The sequence below is a fragment of the Lissotriton helveticus genome, chromosome 6, assembly GCF_964261635.1.
Source record: "Lissotriton helveticus chromosome 6, aLisHel1.1, whole genome shotgun sequence".
Classification (NCBI taxonomy): Eukaryota; Metazoa; Chordata; class Amphibia; order Caudata; family Salamandridae; genus Lissotriton; species Lissotriton helveticus.
The window spans coordinates 1,524,818,992-1,524,834,627 of NC_136067.1; positions in this window are offsets into that span (position 1 = coordinate 1,524,818,992).

Genomic DNA, 15,636 nt, shown 5'->3' on the forward strand with positions numbered 1-15,636 from the left:
GGTTTACGACTTTCCCTGGCTGTGGGCCTGCTAATCAGACCCACAGCCTAGCTGTTCTCTCTATCCAAATTGTACTCAGGTACTGAATTGGCCCTGGGCCCTCTCCAAGTCCCTGTACCCAGGGCTGAGGTGCACCCAGAAGTCTCCCAGGGGCTGAAGCATGTATTGTGCCACCCCTGGATTGACTAACTAAAACTGGCACAACTGGCTGCACGACAGCTGGGGCAAGGTGGTGTACTCACCCTTTGCTTTAGATATAGTATACCTATATCTAACCCTAAAAATGGACACACAGATCTCCTATCAGTCACTCCTATAGCAGGCCTTAACAATCCTGAAGGCAGAGTGCTTGGAATCGTGTGAGATGGTGCTCTAGCATGAGCTGAGCCTGTCTGCGGCTTTCGGGATCCATCCCTTAGCCGTTTCCATGATATCGCATACCATATACTCTTAAGTGCATTATAATCCTCGCGGTTAAATGCCAACTCTGGTATCGCTTTATCAAAACATGTCGAGTAAGGTGTCATACGAATTGGAATACTAACCCCTCGCCAATTCTGGCGACGGGGTTAGCATTCCACCCTTCTAGAGGGACACGACATGCATGTAACCTATAACCCGGTTAAAAGTCAGACAGAGCCTTAGCATCCACAAAATGGATGCTGCCACCGAGACACAAGTCTGCCCTCCTGCTGCTGGGAGTCCTCCCAGAGCAGGAGATAAGGACAAAGGGTTTCCTGCCAGGGGCGGTGCCAGCACCGTCCCAGACAGGGTTTTGTGTATTGTAGGTAGGCAGGGCTTTAGAGGAAGGTGACTGCACGTGGCACCCCGGTGCTCACTGTGCATAGGCTGGCTGGAACCAGTTCCAGGGGCACTCCAGCCCCTGGCCTGGGGAAAAGCCCGCCAAGGAAGTGGGTGTAACCACCCCCCTCCTGGTCCCACCCATAGGGCAGGACCTAGTCGCGTGCCAGCCCCCTTTTCCCAGATAAAGGTAGAGACTGGCCCCCTTCCAAATCAGATCATCTTTGGAATCAAGACACGACTTTCTGCGAAAGGACTTCAAGATTTCCTTCTTCAAGATTCTCCCTTGTGACTAAGGAGTAGTCACCCTGCATCCGCAGGCACCATCTAAAGAACACTGCGGTCTGCTGTAAGTCCTTCCTCCGGAATCCGACTGCCCAGCTCGACGAGAACCGGCTTCCCTGGCACCTCTGACCTCTACCCACCTCTACAGCCCAGCTGAGAACCGTGGGTGCGACGAGACCTCAAGGGACCGGCCATCTTCAAGACTGCCCGGCTTCTTTCCAGCAAGCCCGCCGAGTAATCTACTGGTGAGTGCTTTGGGGTCCGAGAAGCCCCGACTCTGAGCAGCTCCAGCTCCGAAGTGCAGCCCCCCAGCATCTCCACGATCTGCGTGGGGCCCTTCTGCTTTCCGCTGCTCACCGCGTTGTTTGGCTACTAGCCCGTTGGCTTGTGGCCTTCCTGACGACGCCCGACGACATTTCTGCTGCTGGTCTGGTTGCTCCAGACTGGCCCTTGCTCCCTTCCAGAAGAGGAGCACCCCGGACCCTCCTGGTCCACTCAAGACGCCATTTTGAGTCCACCGCGTGGGCTTGAATTAGCCAAGGCTTGTTGCCCAATCCTGGGTAACTTCGACGCCGACGACTTCATCCTTCGTGGGACAGCTCGCACCTCCATCCTGGTCGCCGACAACGCCTCCTGGTCCGAGAGACTGCAGAGCCCAGCAGCGCCCACTCACCTGACTGCGGTGACTTCGCCCGGTGCCATCCTGGTGCCCACTTAATCACTGGCTAGTGATTCAAGAACTTGGTCCCCTCTGCTTTCAGGTTTTCTTCTTCCTTGATCCAGGCTTGGATCCATCGAACTTTTCTTCACTGGTCGCCTGCCAGCAACTTCTTCCTTCCAGGCTCCTGGTCCGGCAACGAGATCCCCGACGTCTTTTCAGACCTATGCAGCTGCAGCCCCTGGGCTAGGTAACTTCGGCACTCCGGTGTCCCAGCATAGCCTCACTATCCAAGGGTCAGGATCCACTGTCGTTTTCTCCCTACCAGGTCGGGTTCGCCCGTGAACACTAACTTTGTGAATTCTAGCTTCCATAGACTTTGTCCCGCATCCCGCGTGAGAGTGCACACTCTGCACCCGAGTCCCCTGGGCCTCCTAGTAGTAATCTAACGATTCCCTAGTCCAGTCCTAGCGATTCCAAAGCCTATTAGTACTGTTACTTACCTGCTAGTAATTCGCATTCCACTTTTAGAGTATATGGTTTTTCGTGCCCCTCGGGCATTTGTGTATAACGTGCTAACTTAAAGTATTTTCATAAGAGTTTTGTTGTGTGCTTAGCTCCCTGTCTCATAAAGAGCCAGGGTAGTCTTGTTATAAATAAATACACTGTTTATTTTCATAACAACTTGTGTGGTGTCCTTTCACTGGGTGTTCAAGGGGTAATGTGATGGTAAAACAGCTGGCTTAACACGCCCTCTAGAGTCTTAGCCTTAGACTGCTCGTATCCATGCTACTAGGATAGCTGGTCTATAAGGTTGACTTACAACCAATCATCAATAAGGGTTGTTTGGACTGATATATAGTGATCACTAGAATAGTGAGCACTGCACATCAGGCCAACTTCTCACAGGTAGCCTTAAGGCTTTGTTGTATTGCATGGTTCCATTGCATTTGTGGTTCTTAGTATTGGTTCTTAGTATTATTTGACAGTTGCAATTGCCAAAAACCGAGGGTTTTGACTTACACGAGGTTTTATTGCTTCGGTAATCCTTGAAGTTTGATACTAGGTTAGTGTGCACGATGCCTAGCCATAGTGGTTTGTTTCGTATTTTCCAATGTTGCGCAACGGATTCCCGGTTGGAGGACTCGTGTCCGATACCTCCAGTTGGAACTCCAATACATGATCTTTATAGTCGACATGGGGTGGGTCCTATAATATATAATGATTACTGGGTCCGCTATACAAAGAAAGACGGTGACCTTAGATGGCCACCACATGGAACTTTTGAACTTTCGATTTTAGACAATCTTGAGGCTAAATTATTTTTAAAGAAAGCTAGGCCAGCTATGTTTGATTCCTTTCGGATATGGCGTAAAGAGGCCAAGCAGAAAGAAATCAAACAACTTAAAAAGGATCAAAAACAAGGGTTCGTTCCGATAATGCAAACTATACGAGAATGTAAACAGGACAAAGAAGAAAAGGAAATGGAAATCTCTACTAGATTGCATCACATGAAAATAGATAAATGTTACCCGGTTTTACCGAATAATCTAGAAAAGAAAGAAGAAGATTTGAAGGAGGATTCCTTGTTATCATATTTGATGAAATCACCACCTCCTTATGTACAGGGTGCTACTGCTCCTGTAGCTGCTCCTGTTATTCCTCCTGTAGTTCCCCTTGTTGCTCCAGTGGCTGCGGGCCAGCCCGTTGTTAACCCTACGTTTGTTTCACCACCTGTCCTTGTTCCTACTGCTCCTGTACCTGTACCTTCGCAGACTGTTGTTTCTGCTACTCCAACTATCTTGTCAGTTCCTACTATGCCTTCTTTCACCTCCAGTGTTGTTGCCCCTGTTTTTCTTTCCCCTTCTGTTCGTAAGCGTGTTCCTAACTCTGTTGCTACCCTTTATTCACCTCTTTCTGGTCCGTTATTTTCGTCTGATTCATCTGAAACTCCTCAGAGACGGAGTCAGATCCCTAGTGGTAGGGAGAAAGAAACGTTAGTAACCATGGCACATAGGTGGATAAGACATCCTGCCAACTACACTCCTCGTGTGGTCTTTGACACGTTTTCTCAGTTTAATGAGCCTACGCAGAGATTCGTGTTTGAGGAGATGTGTAACTTTTTGAGGGAAGAATGGTATAATGATGATGTAGATAATGTACCGTCTGACATAATTGAACTTCAGAGTCACTTTTCGACTGGTATGATTATAGGAGACGATGTGCGACGTGCCGTGGAACGCTTATTAGCGTTTAGATCCACAGCACATTCTCGGGTGTCCTCAGATGATACCACTGAGAATTGGAAAGCGGTTCCTGGTCAGTATCCTATGAGAGAGGTTCCGCCACTTTGGGTGCCTGGTGACCCTGCTGCTAACCCTCCAATTCTACCGCATTTTCGAAGGGTATGGATACATCTTCCATGGAAACGATCGGAAGTTTTGCAAGTGAAGCAATCCTTACCCGATCCGCGTAAAAATCCGGCTGGTTATTATAAGGAGTTATCACAACTGGTAGAAGCTTCTATTATGAACCTTGCCGACATCGACATGTTGTTTGGCAATGTTGTACCGCAACCAGTTTGGGCCAAAATTCGTCAAGCCAACCACGCAGTTGAATTAGGGGGTGATTGGGCTGCACTGCTAGCGGCTGATGCATTACAAGTTGGTGGGGCTAAGCCCGACCAGCTAATCTTAGACTTGCCGCAGAAAATCATTACGCTCATGAAAACTATCATGCCAGCGATGAAGGTGAACTGGGATAAGTTATCAGCTTGTAAGCAAAAGAAAGACGAGAGTGTCTCGGATTTCTTTACAAGGTTTGAGGAAGCGTTTGTCGACCACAGCGGACAGGACATGGGAGCTGAGGGAGGCCAGCGGTTATTTGTTGACAAATTTGTGTCAAATTTGTTGCCTGAATTAAGCAACAAACTGAAAAATTCAGAGAGTGCGTGGGCAGTTTCAACCCCTGCGCAAATACTAGCAACAGCCCAGTATTATGAGAATAGGGAAAAGGAAGAAAGTGATCGTGTAGAGAAGAAAAGGAAGGAGCTAAAAACGAAGGTTTTGTTACAGCAAGCATACCCTCCACGATCAAACCAAACTGATTCACAACAGCAGTATCGACCACGAGCACAGCCCGATAGGACACAGCCGCGTTCTGACAACTTTGATTATAGATCTTCCCTTGGGTATAATCAGTGCGCATATTGTAAGAAAGAGGGACACCTAAAATATGATTGTCTTGCCTTACGGGACCGCCTAAATGGTGTGTCAGCACGAGGAAATCGTGGTAGTGGTCCCCAACAGGCATCACGAGGTAGAGGTCGTGGTTCATCCCACAATCAGAGTGATCGTTATCAAAATCAATCAGATGCAAATAATTGTTTTGACCAGCGAAATGCAGGGTCAGTCCGATCTGCACAGTATAATGTGGACGATTATTACGTAGAGCATGAGACTGTTGTAAATGACCATTACTAGGACAGCCAACGACAAAGAGAGGGAGTAGTGTCAGTTCCGGTCGATCAGAGTGGGCCTTACGTTGCAGTGGCTACATCGGGTGTAGTTGAGCCTTTTCTGTTAGACACTGGTGCGACGAAAAGTTCCATCAGGCATTCGAAACTCCCTGGCGCACCTTTGTCTGGCTTAACGAACGTTTCCGTTGGATTCTCTGGCGCCCCTGTTAGCAACCCAGTCTCTAGTCCTTTGCCTCTTATGATTGGTCCTCGTGAGCTAACGGCTCCACTGATTCTATCTACAGGTTGTGGTGAAAATCTTTTGGGCCTGGATTTGTTGAAACGACTATATGCAACATTGTATTGTTCCCCCGCAGGAGTGGAGCTTACATTGGGACGGAGAGTGATCTCTCCCATGTATTTGTCGGTCGATAAATTCCCACCGGAATTGAGTTCCCTCCCTGCGTCCCTATGGGCCACAGGTCCCAATGATGTGGGCCTGTTAGACATTCCACCCTATGTGATTCAATTGAAACCAAATGCGCGATTACCACGTTTACCTCAATATCGTATTTCTCTTGAGGGCGAACGAGCGCTGTTAGCAATCGTTCATGATCTCATTGGAAAAGGTGTTGTTGAAGAAACTCGTGGAAACGTTTGTAACAGCCCTGTATTGCCAATTCTGAAACGAACTGACCCAACTAAACCTCCTGTGTATCGTTTCGTTATAGATTTGAGAGAGGTAAATAAAATAGTGGTTCCACAATTTCCTGTGGTTCCTGACATTACGGCCTTACTAACAATGATTCCGGCATCTGCCTCCTGGTTCACGGTGATCGATCTAAAGAATGCCTTCTTTAGTATTCCGATTGCCGAGGAAAGCAGAGACCTATTCGGATTCTCATTAGGTGGTCGCAGTTTTAGGTTAAAACGCGCTCCACAGGGCTACTGTGAGAGTCCGTCAATCTACAGCCAAGCACTTAAAGGTCAACTTGATGCCTTTGTATTACCTAAAGGTGCAGCTTTGATTCAATACGTTGATGATCTTTTAGTGGCAGCTGATACAGAACCTATTTGCAAAACAGCTACGGTATCTTTGTTACACTATCTACATGACTTACACCACAAGGTATCGCCTTCAAAGCTACAGTATTGTTGTCAAGAAGTTACCTATTTAGGTCACTTATTGTCAAGAGAAGGGAGAAGGTTGACCCCAGAGAGAATTGCAGCGATTACCCGAATGACTGTGCCAAAAACCCAGAGAGATGTTCGCGCCTTTTTAGGTATTACGTCCTATTGCAGACAATGGATTCCAAATTTTTCATTGTTGGCGAAACCATTGATAGCCCTTACGTGCAAGGATGTTTCATCCCCATTGCCTTGGACTGAAGAGTGTCAGAAAAGTTTTTCTGAATTACGTGATGCGTTGTGTTCGGCTCCTGTGTTGGGCACTCCTGATTACAGTAAGCCGTTTACACTATACGTTCACGAGAGGGATGGTTGTGCGTTGAGTGTTCTGGCACAACCTTTTGGCGGCAAACAACGCCCATGTGCCTATTTTTCTTCGACTTTAGACCCAGTAGCAAGAGCCTTGCCAAGTTGTTTAAGGGCAACAGCGGCAGCTGCGGCGTCCATTCGACAGTCCGCAGGTCTAGTCATGGATAATATGCTTACAGTAATGGTTCCACATGCAGTTGACACTCTATTGAATCGAACGAAAACTCAACATCTGACAAGCGCAAGATTGTCTGGATATGAGTTGACGTTGCTGGCCAGTCACATACGGATAAAACGATGTAATGTGTTGAATCCAGCAACATTGCTGCCGATTGACACAGAATCAAATGGTGAAGCAGTACATGACTGCTATCTCAGAACTGAGGAGGAAACTAAGGGTCGTATTGACCTAAAAGATACTCCATTGACAGATCCCGATGGTACTTTGTATGTGGATGGTTCCTGTTTTAAGTTGCCGAACGGTGATGTGACAACTGCGTATGCTGTAGTTACATTGAGAACGATTGTGGAAAGCGAAAGACTAAGTCAGAATTCGGCTCAGGCTGCTGAGTTAATCGCTTTGACGAGAGCGTGTGTGTTGTCTAAAGATAAACGGGTGAATGTGTTTACAGATAGCCAGTATGCGTTTGGTGTGGCACATAGTTTTGGACGACTGTGGAGAGAGAGAGGATTCCTTACGTCGCATGGCACGAAGATTCAACATGGTCAGCTTGTAAATGATCTTTTAGATGCACTCACATTGCCTAAACAAGTGGCCATAGTCAAATGTAGCGCACATCAGAAAGTAACAGATGATGTGGGTCGTGGAAATGCGTTTGCGGATGAAACGGCTAAAGAGACGGCTAAAGATTTGACGAACAGAATGTATGTTACGAGCTCAGTGAGATGGCCAACAGAGACTGGTATGTGTGAAGACACATTTGAAAGCGTGAAAGGAATACAGAATGAAGCCACTGAGACGGAAAGGACTAAATGGAGAGAGAGCACGGGAAGATTAGATGAGAATGGATGTTGGGTTGATCTATCAGAGAAACAGAGATGGATGTTACCGGATGCGTATGTGCTCGCTGTTGTTACAATGGCTCATGGTATGGCGCACATCAACACGAAAGGTATATGCAAGTTGTTGTCTCATGTATGGAAGAATGATGGGATTACTAAGTGTGCTGAGAGAGTGGTTAAAAATTGTATGGTGTGTTTGATGCACAATCCTGGTAAGGGCACCCCCACTCCACCTGGTCATTTTGCCCCTCCTACGTACCCTTTCGAAGTTATCCAGTTGGACTTTATCCACATGGACCGATGTAATAACTTGAAGTATGTGTTGGTTGTGGTGTGTGCATTCTCTAGGTGGATTGAGGCCTACCCCCTTAAGGATAATACGGCTTTATCCACGGCAAAAATTTTGCTCAAAGAGTATTTTCCCCGCTACGGAATGCCTCGGGTCGTATGGTCGGACAACGGAAGTGAGTTTGTTGGGAGTGTGATGAAGAGTGTGTGTCGCGGTTTAGGGATAGTACAAAAATTTCATAGTGCAAACCATCCACAATCAGCAGGCTTGGTGGAGGGATATAATGGCACTCTAAAACTGAAATTGGCTAAAATTCAGGCAACAACTGGTTTATCTTGGCCCGACGCTTTGCCTCTGGCTCTCCTGTCGACCAGGGCAACTGTACACTCTCGAGTAGGGCTCAGCCCATATGAGATTGTGTTCGGTCGTCCTGCTAATATATGGGGAGTCCCAAGACCTAAGGAAGTTGACAGAATTGAATACCCTATGTTGATCGATTATCTCTATGATCTGACTGCTAAATTGAGTTTGATTCACCAACAGGTCTTTGAGGCTCTGTCGTCACAAACAGAGGGTCCTGGTCATCGGCTCCAACCAGGAGACTGGATCCTCGTCCGAAACTACGGACGAAAACGAAACCTTGAACCAAGATTTGTGGGCCCGTTTCAGGTGCAGCTGGCTACGAGGACGGCGGTTCGACTACACGGACGCCGGAACTGGGTACACGCTACCCACACCAAAAGAGTCCCGCTTCCTCTGCCGTCGGACACTTGGATGAGAAGAGGTCTTTCTTCATCTGAGACCGACACTCCACAACATTTCGTTCCATTCAGCGAAGCTCGGCTTGTATCTGACACCGTTGTTGATTCCCCTCAAACAATTTCCTCCACGTCAACCTTGGAAAATTTGACTGTTGAACAATCACCTGAACAATTGAGCACTCCTTTGCCGTCCAATCCACTGTTTGAAGATCAGACTCACCCTGGAAGTAGCCGATATTTTCTTCGTCCACGAACAAGCCACAAATAAAAAGATTTTTTTTTGTTTCTAGGTTCTACATTGCTCTGAAAACAGTGGACATTATATATTGTGTATCTTTTTCTTTTTCGTACAGCCAAGAACATTATTTAGCTAGAACCTACCATCCAGGTTGACCGTAAGGCCGTGCGGGTACTTCCTTCTGTTTAGCAGCTATCGACACAAGGTTGGTTTCTATTATCGATTTCTGGGAACTCCTGGAAATTGATAACCGCTACTCAGAACGAAGTGCGTCAAGAACGTCGCGGACGGTCGTTAGGGGATGGAATCATCATTGTCTGAGCTGTCGAAAAGAGAAGAAATGTTGGCGCAAAGATCTACATTGCATAAAATATTTCATACAAAATGGTTTTTCTTACAGGTGGTCATACTATTCCTGACTATATCTATGTTACTGGTAGGGGGAGTATATTATGGGTCCCAATTCTTATTGTCTTCTGCTACATCTACTCTCCCATCTCGTGATCTATATTTCGTTTCTACTGTCTCTCCACATTCCTTTTATCTTCTGCCTCAACACGAACAAGTCAGACGTGCGGAATTCAGAAACAACTCTTTTATTCAACTCTTGCATCAGCATCAGTTAGTGGTAAACACTACCAACTGTTGGGTGTGTGGGTTAATGCCACATACCATGGATAAGGGTATTCCGTACTTAGTTCTGCCTTATAGTGCACAAGGGTCAGCTCGAGCATTACAAACTATGTTCCGTAGCGCACTAGATTCCTACCCCCATCGAGAACCACGGTCAGCAAACTCTGGTCCTGGTCCGTACCACAAGACTCTGGCGAGAGCTATTGCAGACTTAGATAGAGATATTTTTGACGCATCGCTCATCCCAGAGGAAGAGGTGCGAGCATATAAGGAACTAAGTGAGGCTGAGTACAGCTTATCAGTGGGTGAGAGGCAGCTTAAAAGCTCGCCACCAATATGGATTGTACCTCACCTTGGTAATTTCTGCTTGAAAGGTCTTGGTCGAAATCCGAGAGCTCAGTTTGGGGAGAGTGCTTGTACCGAGACGTATGTCTTACCGACGCTCTCTTCTCCTGTCTTCCTGCCTGCCAAGGGTACCTACTTTGTATGTTATGATCGAGCCTATACGTGGTTACCTCATGACTTCTCGGGTACCTGCTATATTGCGAATCTTTTGCCTCCCACTTTCACTGTGGCCTCTGATTATCACAGAAATAGAATTGTGAGAGGTGTGGTTAGCAAAGAAGATACTTCCGGACAAGAAGCGGGAGACTTCTTTAAGGGTTTCCTACCGTTCTGGGGACCGATGGTTAATAGCAGGAACTTGAGGCAGTTAACTCGTGTAGTAGAATCAACTGCCAACATAACTGCAAATGCCCTTGGTAATTTGACAGCCGAACTCCAGGCGGATAGACTAATGACGTTGCAGAACCGTATGGTTCTAGATATCGTTCTAGCAGATAGAGGTGGGGTTTGTAAAGTCATCCATTCGAGCTGCTGCGTATTCATACCTGATAACGCTCCAACGGTTTATCAAGCCATCTCTAAGTTGCACAAAAGTTCGGAGTCCATACACGTGGACGAAGGAAATTGGACGCTTCTGGGATGGTTTTGGGGTCTGATATCAACTTGGGGTTGGAAGATTCTGATGATCATAGGGGTTGTTGTGACATTTCTGTTCTCATGTTGTCTTTGTGTGCAATGTGGTCCTGCCTTATGTGGCCTTTGTGCTACGACGTGTATAAGACAGCCCGTTGTCACCAAAGAGGCATTGAAGGATAGAATAATGTATCAACAACATCTGGATGATCTGATGAGTATCGAAATCGATTATGATTCCGACTAGTGCTTGCCTACATGAGGGCAAAAGGACCGTCTGAGGTTCCGTAAAAATTATTACGATGTTCTGGGCATTACCGAATATGGACGAGTTTGGTATCTACGAACCGCAAATGACGAGTTCGGCAAGTGTGCGAATTTTCGCTACACTACCTGCCAGGGTTCGTCTAATATTACGTGTTCTTCATCTGAACCCTTGGGTTCCATTTTAGATACGGCATCCATTTTGTTTCTTGCCCTCACGTAGTCAGCGAGCAGGTAAATGTTCGCTTCTTGACCCTCTAGTTCCCAGCCTTGCGAAAGACACATATTCCTTTCATGCGTCTTTATGGCCGGAGGAATGATACAGTGAAGGCAGATGGCTCAGCTTGAGGGTAATCTGGTCGTGCCGGTCTATTGTGACAGCCGTGCAGGCGATGGGATCCAGCTCTTTGATCCTAAGATCATGCTTCCGATATTACCCCCACACTCTTTTCTCTACACGTGTCTGACTTCCTTGCAGCTGCTCTTGTCTCTTCTTCTTTGTCATTTACAACTCTAATGGGTGTGCCTAATGGTGGGAAGATGTACTTTTACAGTTGGGAACCGGCATTGCTATTGTAATTATGTTCCGGGATTCTGAACACATGAAAGCGACCTCTCTGAAGTTTACTGTGAGAACCGAATTGTAATCTTTTGTCCACATGTTATGCAATGGCAACATTCTGTATAAAAGAGAGCGACCTACAAACGTAATTTGAAGCAGACTCTCAGAACCTACACACTGTTGTACTTCTTGTGACTTTTGCCTCCCTGCAGTAATAAACGCTGATCTTTGACGCCGAAGGAAGTTTCCCGTGTCTCTGTAATTTGTGCGCCGAAACAGGTATCCCATGAAGGTTATAGGTGTTGTTCCCTGGCACCGCTGGTACTGTTAAAAGTCCAGTCCTTCAATGCCCACTATTCCTATTTTGAGGGTATTGAAGTGGAAGCAGGAACAGACTGTGACATTTTAGAAATAATTATCTCTCTTCTTGGACATTCTAGTGAGCCAGATATAGCTGCATGCTTAAGCTGCTTGCTGTACAGAAAATTTTAGATTGAAACAAGGTCAGCTCTCATACTTGAACAAAGAGACCTGCTACCAAGCTGAACCTTAAAGAAGCCTTCATCTCACTGGCATCTCCGCATCCAGACCTTGGTGAAGAAGTGCTGCGAGGTACTTGGCTGAACACTCTTAATATAGGCAAATTGGGTAGACGAGTTGGCCTAACAGCTAGGGGGGTCGACCTCGAATCTGGGGAACCGGGTTAGAGCCTCGGCAAGGACGCGCAATTTCCTGTGATTCTGGGAAAATCACGTAATCACCCAGTGCCTAGCATAAAAGAATGTGTCCTCCTGTAACGCAACTGGTGCTCATGTAAAGTGCTCTGATACCCGATACCTTCGGGTCAAGATCGCTCTATATAAAACTCTGTAAAAAAACGAACTGTTTCTGTAATAAATAGTGTGCTTTGGGTGTCAAGCAAACGTTAGCTCCTCGATGGTACATTCTTAGAGAAGGTCCCATGTTCCTAGAGGAACTCTTTTACTCATGGAGAATTCCCTTCTGATTGAAAGCTCTAGGAATTCTAAGTGAATTGTGTATAAAGACATGGTCTGCTGTAGTCTACAGGCTCTGGCTGCAGTGTCACTTATAATGTAACTAGATTTGAGACAGTCCAGACACAGAACTAGCCTATTTGGAAGAGTCCCATATATCTGGGCTACTGGGAGGCCATTGTGGATGTGATCCCCATGGCAAAAAAAACATTTGAAGCACTTAAGTCAAAAAGATTGGGAACCAGAGATGAGTAGATAAGTTACCTCTAATAATGGCTGCCTAAAAGTGCATGAATGGTGAGCTAGCCTGTAGATCCAAATGACCGAGAAGTCCCCGCACAGAAGCAGCCTGCAGCCTGTAGAACCCAGGTAATTATCATTTCATTTCCTTAGCCTGAGCATCCGTGGCAATATTTATAAAAAATTCACACAAATGCAGCAAGCCAACTTGCTGTGCTGTGTGAAAGGGCAGGGATGCGCCGTATTTACTATTATATGGCACATTCCTGTCCTCCTAGTCCTGGTGCACTTTTGACTGCCTAGGGCCAATAAAGGTACCCTTGCATTATGCAGGAAGGATTGTCTTTGTGCAGAAAGAGAAACCTTCTTGCACAAAAGCAATCTTTCGAGGAATTTTCTTCTTTCTATAAAGAGGAAACAAAGAGGAGAAATAAAGATATTTTCCTCATTGCGGCTCTGGTGAGAGGCATACAATCCTGACTCATTCCCGAGACTGCCAATATTGGTAAATCTGGGAATGTGTCTGAATCCATGAGTGGATGAGCAGGAACAGCCAAGCTCCACCAATGGCTGACCTTCCTGCTCTAAGCAACGCAAGGCAGGGATTTGCTCTACTTTGTGTTACTCTACATTTATCAATCTACTCAGGGCCACGCAAAGTAGCCTTGCATAGCTTGATAATTCTCATTTAGGTTTTGCATCGCCCTTGCAACCCTTGCACGGCGCAAAGGTGACGCAAAAAGTTGATAAATATGTCCCAATATGTATACTATCCAGCTGGGATTCTCTAGTGAATTCTTTTAGTTAATACAAGGCATTCTGTTTTGTGATTCCTCCTACTTCTACAGAGATTCTGTTTGCTTTCTATAGTTACTATTGATCCCCGGATCAATGTTATTATTTGTATTGTATTTTCTCTAATGTTTTCTTTCAGTCTACCTGTTGGGCTGATTTCTTTATTTTGTAGACTGTCATTGATGTTAGTAAAGTGATTTGCCTGACCAACCACGAGATACCAGCATGCCTTGAGGTGGATAAAAAATAAGCAGAATTTTAGGCTAAAGGGACCTGCTGTGCTACCTTCTGCGGAAAAAGACAGGAAATATGTGTCCTGGTTTGCACAGGAATCTCACCATTGGCTTCACCAACTAATGGTGAACATGTCGGTTATTGCAAATATTATTAACAGAATTTACCAGAAGGGAACATTTGCCGAGATGCTCACAGTTTGCTTCCTCCCTGCACTGGAAGCATCGTTTGTTGGTTGTTACACATCACACATGCAAGCATTTCCTTTCGAACTGATTTGCACAATTAATTCAAAGTTATACCCCACAGTACTGGGTTGGCCGCATTACAGCTTTGGTGGACATGAATACTCGCCTATCTAGTGGTACCATGTTACTACCACAAAGCACATCGTTTTTTATGGTTTGTAATAAGCATTCGGGGAGTGGGACCTTCAACACACGTTAAGCCCTAGCAATTCCAACACAAAAGACACGATTACAAGCATATCTACTTTCATAATTCGGGCACGGTAAGTTGTTTTTTGCCGCTCTTTTCCCTCTGTCTTCTTCTTATTTGTCTCTCCCATTTACGAATAACCTTTTTGTTGCCAGCAACTCATGTATTATAAACTACACTTACCCAAAATGTCTATCTCTGCCAAGTCTTACCATCCATGCTATGTTCATATATACTTTAGTTGCTCAACATTTCCCACACACAGAGAGTTCTCCATATTCATTTTTTAATACATGCATTTGTTTTTACGTAGCTTATGTAGAGCAAAAAACCCCGATGACATATCAGACCATCTTTGGATAATAATTATAAACAATTTGCTGGAAGAGAATAATGCATGAAAAAACAGAGAGAATTTAGACAAACAGTAAAGTATCACATATTATTCTGTAGGATCTTGACATGCGTTTACCCAGGGAATGGGTCCCTATTCATGAAGTTAATTCTACCAGTGGCAATGTCTGCAGAGTCAGATTTAAGCCTGTGCCTGGGCATACATCTATCAAATCACGGTGTTGCCTTATTCTGCACAAGGGAGGTGTTCCATGGGTGTTGCGTGGGTGTTCCAGTGCAACTCCCATGGGGCCTCATTTATGAGAAATGACGCATCGCTGCGTGAAAGCAGGGATGCGTCACTCACAGTGCACACTCCTTGCGACATACCTGATGCGTCATATTTAATGTATGACGCATCATGTCGCAAGGAGTTACAGATACGTCAGTATTTCTGACGTATCTGAAAGCGCAAAAGTGACGCATTGCTGGAATGTCACAAAAGTGACGCAACTCCAGCAATCCGCCCTTTCACATCGGGCAAGCCCCATGTGAAAGGGCCTGCGTCAGTCTCACGCCTGCTGTGAGGCAGGCGCAAGATTTTGACGCAATGGGGTCCTAGAAGTGATGCAGTGAAATCTCATAGATTTCACTGCGTCACTTCTACGATGCTTTTTGCGGGGGATCGCCCCCCGTGCATACATTATACCTGACGCAGGTATAATGTAGCGCAGGGGTTTACAAAGTGACGCATCTGCTTAGATGCGTCACTTTGTAAATAGTGCGCAACAGGAGGCATGTTTTACGCCGCCGATGCGTCACAAAAAGTGACGCATCTGAAGCGAAAAATTGACGCAAGGCCTCATAAATGAGGCCCATGGTTTTGAAACATTCCCAGGTATGAATGCACCAAAAAGATACGCTACCTCAGGTGTGGCGTTACATGGAAAAATATCTTTATTTCTCCATGTTACTTCCTGTTTCTATGTGTGCTGCATTCTGTAGCACACATAGAAAGAGAAATCTGCCTCTCTGAATCGTGTTTGCACAGGAAGGAGTCTATTCCTGCACGAAAACAATCCTGCCTGCTATGCAGGCCCCACTGCACCACAGCGCAAGTGTGTCTGCAGTGGCACTAGGCAGCCGAAACAGCGC